A 6635-nucleotide genomic window follows, 5' to 3' on the forward strand; every position below is an offset into this window, starting at 1 on the left:
TATATATATATATATATATATATATATATATATGATATATATATGATATATATATATATATATATGATATATGATATATGATATATATGATATATATATATATATATATGATATATATATGATATATGATATATGATATATGAAGGGGAAGTCGTGGCCTAATGGTTAGAGAGTCGGACTCCCAATCGAAAGGTTGTGAGTTCGAGTCCTGGGCCGGCAGGAATTGTGGGTGGGGGGAGTGCATGTACAGTTCTCTCTCCACCCTCAATACCACGACTTAGGTGTCCTTGAGCAAGGCATCGAACCCCCAACTGCTCCCCGGGCGCCGCAGCATAAATGGCTGCCCACTGCTCCGGGTGTGTGCTCACAGTGTGTGTGTGTGTGTTCACTGCTCTGTGTGTGTGCATTTCGGATGGGTTAAATGCAGAGCACAAATTCTGAGTATGGGTCACCATACTTGGCTGAATGTCACTTCACTCACTTCACTCACTCACTCACTCACTTATATATATATATATATATATATATATGTATGTATGTATGTATATCACTGCATACTGTATAGAATAGAATAGAATTTATTGTCCTATCTCTGGAAAATTCATCTTGGACAACCATGACATGCCCAGTACTCAACATTAAACTCACATAGCACAAAAAGCTACAGTATACCAATATGATATGACAGTTATAACAGTAAATTGTTTTATTTTATTATTATGATTATTGTTGTTGTTTGATATATGTTGTTATATTTAGTAACTTGTAGATCTTCCTTCAGCAGCAAAACCACCAAAGATACTCTGTAGTTGCTTATAAGACATCTAATTTAACAGAACTCTTTATGGTATTGTGTGATTGGAGTCATTGAGTCAAAGCTTGAAGTCATGAACTGAACTCCCTGAAAAATGTCTTTAATGTCTTTAAAGCAAACAGTGCTAATCATGTAGATGTGGCAGTGGGACGTCTATCCTGTAGCATGGTTATGAACATGAGTGTCTGTCAGCAGTGAGGTCCATGCCCGCTAAGACTTGAAAGCCTTAGTGATCTGAAACTAAGAAGACGACATGCCTCCGCTCTGTGGCCTGACTGAACTTACACTGCACTTGATGTTTGACAGTTCAGCTAAGGTTTGGGGTTGGTATGTAGTGACCTTTTTCTTCTAATGAAAATGTTCTTCATTTTGGCACAAAATCTAAACTTTTGCCTCAACTGTCCACAGAATATTTTCCCAGAAACTGAACAACCAGGTAACACTGAGACGTGTCTAAATATTTTTTTTAGACAGCAGTAGCTTCCGTAATGCTGTCCTTGTTGTCCCTGTTGTTGTTGTTGTTGTTGTTTTTTTAGGTCTTTTGCTGTTATTTTTAAGGTTCCTTCACACCTCTTTTAGGATTTCCTGGTGTGTTGATTCATGAACACCCAGGTCCTTAGCAATGCTTTTGTAGTCTTTTCCAGTGTTTTTAAGCTTTTGATCAAGGCATGATTCATACTATCCAACCTTTCCTGAGAATATATATGCAACTAACCTTTTTGGGCTTTATTTTAAAGGGCAGAGCATATGTCCAAGCCACACTTCCAATCTCATCTCCTTAATTGACTCCAATTAGCTATTTGAAAAGTTGTAACGTGTAAAATTGTAACTGTGATTTGAAGTCCAGACCATATTTTATGAGTAATTAAATGTGTAAATTGGGAAATATTCAAAGGCTTCACAAACATATTCTTGCAACCTTATGCCTATATATGCATAACCATATCATGGCACTACAATTATTTTAATCTTGTGCAAAGCAGTTTTTCTTATTAGAGCACCAGGTTTTCAAGTAGATTAGTTAAAGAGCAACACAACATAATTTTATGATCAAACGAGGTTGAAACCAAGCTAAATGAGTTTAAGTTATTATTTGTTTTGCTATAATCAATCATCACACGAACTTGCGACACTAGTCAGCACTTTGTCTTTTTTAAGACAGTTCCCCTGAGTCGCTTCAGAAATATTATTACAGGCCATACTGGGAAGACTCCCTTAATCTGTTAAACAGCCAAGATGGCTTATTTCACTGATATCTGCATGTACAGATATCCCTGTCTTCTATTCTCAGACTTTATTTGATAAGATAACAGAACGCATGCCGAAAATGAACTGAAGTGAATGATGGTGTACCACATGCAGGCTTATAAGTTTCCTTCTTACTGAAAGGAATACTTTAGGATGATGCTAAGGTAACTTTAGCTGATGTTTAGATGAAGGAAAATGGCCAATACTGTGACCTTCGCTGCCTGAGACGGAGGAGCAGCTCTCTACATTCCACAGATGGGAGTTTACAGACAGCGAGCGGGAGAGGGCAAGCAGAGGAGGGTGTTTTGACAAGGAGGTTTTAAACAAGTTTAGGAATTCCCTGAGCATGGCAAAAGGATATTAAGGAGTTGGTGCACATAAAGTCATGTCCACCAAAAAGACGCAATAAGCAATTAAGCCAATCACACGAGTAAGCAGATATTCACACAGAATGCATTTAAAATCTTGAGACACAGGACAGTGGAATGGGAAAAAATGCACGGTTTTGAGTCATATTTTAATGCTTGAAATGCACTGCCAGATTTCAGAGTCAGTCTGCAGATTTTGGGCATCCAGTGTTGACAGATTTCATAGAAAATCACATAGTGTATGATGGACACAGACTGCTGCTGATTTTTTAGCTTAAGACTATGATTCTGTCCAGGATATTAAATATGTTTGATATTTTGAGTCGATTTTGGAACACACATTGACATCATTTGTCATGTGTCAGTGTGTGATTCTCAGTCATTTACGATGCCCAGTTTTTCTCTGTAATCATTTACAAAATTAGAAAATGTATGATTGCCTAGTGTTTTAAAAATTGGTTCACATTTGAAAAGTCACGTAGTAGTGGTTTTAAAGGGTTTGTTCACCTGAGAATGAAAATTCGTCCATCTTCTACTCACCCTCGAAGCATCCTAGGTGTATGTGACTTTCTTCTTTCTTCTGAACTGTTGGCAACAAACACCCGCTTACCCCCATTGATAGGCTTGGAAGAGCAAGGACAATTTTTTATATAAATTCAATTGGATTGTTCTGAAAAAAGAAAGTCACACACACCTAGGATGCTTCGAGGGTGAGTAGAAGATGGACGAATTTTCATTCTCGGGTGAACTAACCCTTTTAAAAAAACGCCATGTCATGTGCAAGTGTAACAGTGTTGTCTATGCGTTGTGTTGTGTTGTGTTGAACTCGGACACCAAATTGTAATTTTAAGATGGATGTTTATTCTGTTGATAACATAGAACAGCGGTGATCAGCTTCAGTCATCACCCTTGTGGATATTATAACACTGCGGCCATTCACACTCTCGACTGGTGCGAGTCTAATGACTCTACCGGAACCAGTTAATCATCCTACCAGAACTGGGCGGAGAGTGCAATTAAAGGGGCCATACATGAAAATAAATGTAGCAAGTGGAAGCACATATTTGACCTGTTACACAAGACAGCGCAAAAGGCATTAAACTAAAGCAAACACTCAAAGACAATGAGAAAGCAGCGCAGTGGAATGCAAAAATGCATTCTGTGGGATGTTTCAAATATCAGTGTGGATGTGATATTCAGATGAGCAAAATTACGACAATTATGCAATACATATATAAGACATAAGATAAAAGTACATTTTTGACAAAGTTGATTTTTGACAAAGAAAACGTTTACTAAAACAAAAGCTCTAGTAGTAATACTCTAATTTTCTGAAGAAAATGTGAGTGGAGCTTGGGAGATATGAGTGGTGTTGCTATGCGATTGCTGTGTTCCTTATAGACTATAAGTTATAGTTATACCTTCCCTCACTGTAAGTTCATACGATTTCATCAGTCATCATGCCAAAAAATAAAATAAAAAATAAAAACTACAGTAATAACAGACTTCTCCTCAACAAGTCACATGATTTAAGTTATGATTTAGCACAAACAAGTATGAGCAATAAGCAGTTCTGTTAGGTCAGAGCTGTGTTTTGTACATGTACACTCCATTTTTCTGCAAAAGGACTGTTGGTGCTTGTTCCAAATCTGGTTTATGTTCACTCCCACTCTCGCACAATTTCATTCAAAAGAAAAGTGCTCCCAAAAATGAGACTCTCCATGCCTGCTGGTACATCAGAGAGCAGGTGGCCTTCCTAAGCAGGACAATCGAGTCAGAGAGATCCAAAAGCTGGAGGAAGCAATCTCTCGCTCCCACAATGTACCGTACTCCACCAGATGGGAACACATTGGTCCTGACAGTGATGTCACCCTGGGGACTGCAACATATTGCTAGGCAACATGATCTAATGATTATGACAGGCGTAATTTTCAGCCAATTTAAAGCCATCCAGTAATGAAGAAGCAGAGCCTGATGGTTTTAACGGGAGCAGAAAGAGACGCAGATAGGAGCAGTTAATGGCTGTTGGCTGCCATTTGGGACAGCAATATTCAGATTGAAACAAGAACCTCAGTCGGTTTCTGCAGTTGGTTGAGTTTGTATGATTTTATTAGTGGTGTTTGCTAAAGCAAATATATTATTTCTCAGTTATAGGGATTTGAATTACCGCTAATTGTAAAACTCTACTCGTAACTCACTGCACCTTAGAGAACACATAGCAATGTCATATATCACAATCAAGTATCACTGACACTTATTAAGAAAAAAAAAACAGAAATGAGTTTTATGCAAAATTTATGCATCCATATCAATGAGAAGGACAAAACCTGCAGCAAAAATGCTTAAATTTAGTGTAAAAACTGACTGTTATGGTTATTTTTATTCTATAAAAAATATATGATTTCTCTGTAAAACTTACTTAAAATACTGTATATTTTATGTAAGATTATATTTAATCAAAAATCTACTAAATACAATTAAAATAAAGTATTAAATGAAAGTGAATTAAATAATTTGATAAAAAGAAGCGAATGATCAAAGCAAAAAAACAACAAAAAGGTTTAAAAATATGTCTTTCTTCTGTGGAACTCAAACTATTTGCATCTTAAATGACTGCATGGGGTTTGTTTTTTGACTTGAGAGAAAGCTAAGCCTCTATCAATCTATTGTTGGGAGATCACTCTTCAAATCAGAACAATGATTTCATTAGCTGAAGGATTTGTCTCTTGGATGTATATTGTCACAAAACACAGCTAATAACAAAAAAACTAAAAAACACATGCTATTCTGAGGTTCACAGATTTTTGTAGGTAGGTTGCTGTTGTATGTAGATAGTCCTCAAGGGAGTGTTTTCCCGCCAATATCAGCTGCATGATCAGTTACCTTCAAAATGCTTTTTACTTTTTTCAATTTCTAAGCTTTTAAGAGAGTCCCTCCCCTCCTCTCTTCCTGTAAAGCACTCATACATCATGAGCATGACAGCTGCGACATGATGGACTCCAGTCTAGATCACCTGTGACAGAGGATGCTGTATGTGTCAGAATCCATGAGGTTATTGGGACAGAGCCACTTTCCTGCTGTCACTTGGTTCCACAAGAGTTCAAACGTGTTAGGGATCTGACTGGGGGATAATGGAAGCAGTCATTTAATAATTGTATTATTTCATTAATAATTAATCAGGTATGTTATCCCAACATTAAATTCTACATTTACACACCATCATGTCATTCCAAATCTGGCTGCTCTTTTCCGAAGATTGAAAGTACATGTGGACAAATGCTGTCAAGTCTTCTGAAGCTTATTGTAAGGAAGAAACTGACATTTCTTTAGTGTTTTTAATGAAAACCTTGTCATTCATGATAACTCTCCGATCTTAGTTACCTTTGTATATATTGTTTTAGGTTTTGGCAAACTGCACAGGGTGTCTAAGAGAAAGATTTTTAATAAATAATGACTTAAATTCTGGTCTGTACCTTACATAAATTTATCATAAAGTCCTCAGAAGACATGCAATATATTGCACCACTTTTATGAAGCTTTATTAGTACAACATTTATGGTACTCTTTCATTCTTAAATGGAATAGTAAATGGTAGCACAGTGTATTTTTAGCGGAACTATTATTTTAACAAGACAACTTTAAATCGCATATACAAACGTGAGTTCTTAAAAGCATGCTCTAAAGAATCACCAGTTTGTGCAATATATATTGCAGCTGCTAGCAGGAGTCGGTTAATGCAAGGCTAGGGGGAAAAATAACAATCATGACATCCCATCATTGCCCTGTATTGCTCTGTATAGATGTTAACATGGTCCTAAGTGCTCCGAATTCTCAGAATTTTATTTTGCTTTACATGAAATGAACCCATAATATCACACACTCTTTGGACTGAGAGTGTTATGTAACCCTCCCACTTCAAACGTCGGCCTCCATTCTTTATGTAATGAGGCTGCAAAAGGCACAGCTAAAACATTTTAAAGCTCACTGACAGACCTACAGTTTAAGATGTCGACTGGATCCTTTTTTGCAGCGTTCAAGTGCTGACCAAGCCTTTTCAGGTGCAATTTAGTCAAAGGCAAGTGGACTTCCAGGTGTTGGGAGATGTTTATCCACGCATGTGTGTGGATTTATGGGAAAAACCAACCTGAATGTGTGAACTGCGGTAAAGGAGGTCCATAATACCTGAGGAAAGCTTGGTTCTTGGT

Source organism: Carassius carassius, chromosome 22, assembly GCF_963082965.1.
Source record: "Carassius carassius chromosome 22, fCarCar2.1, whole genome shotgun sequence".
Classification (NCBI taxonomy): Eukaryota; Metazoa; Chordata; class Actinopteri; order Cypriniformes; family Cyprinidae; genus Carassius; species Carassius carassius.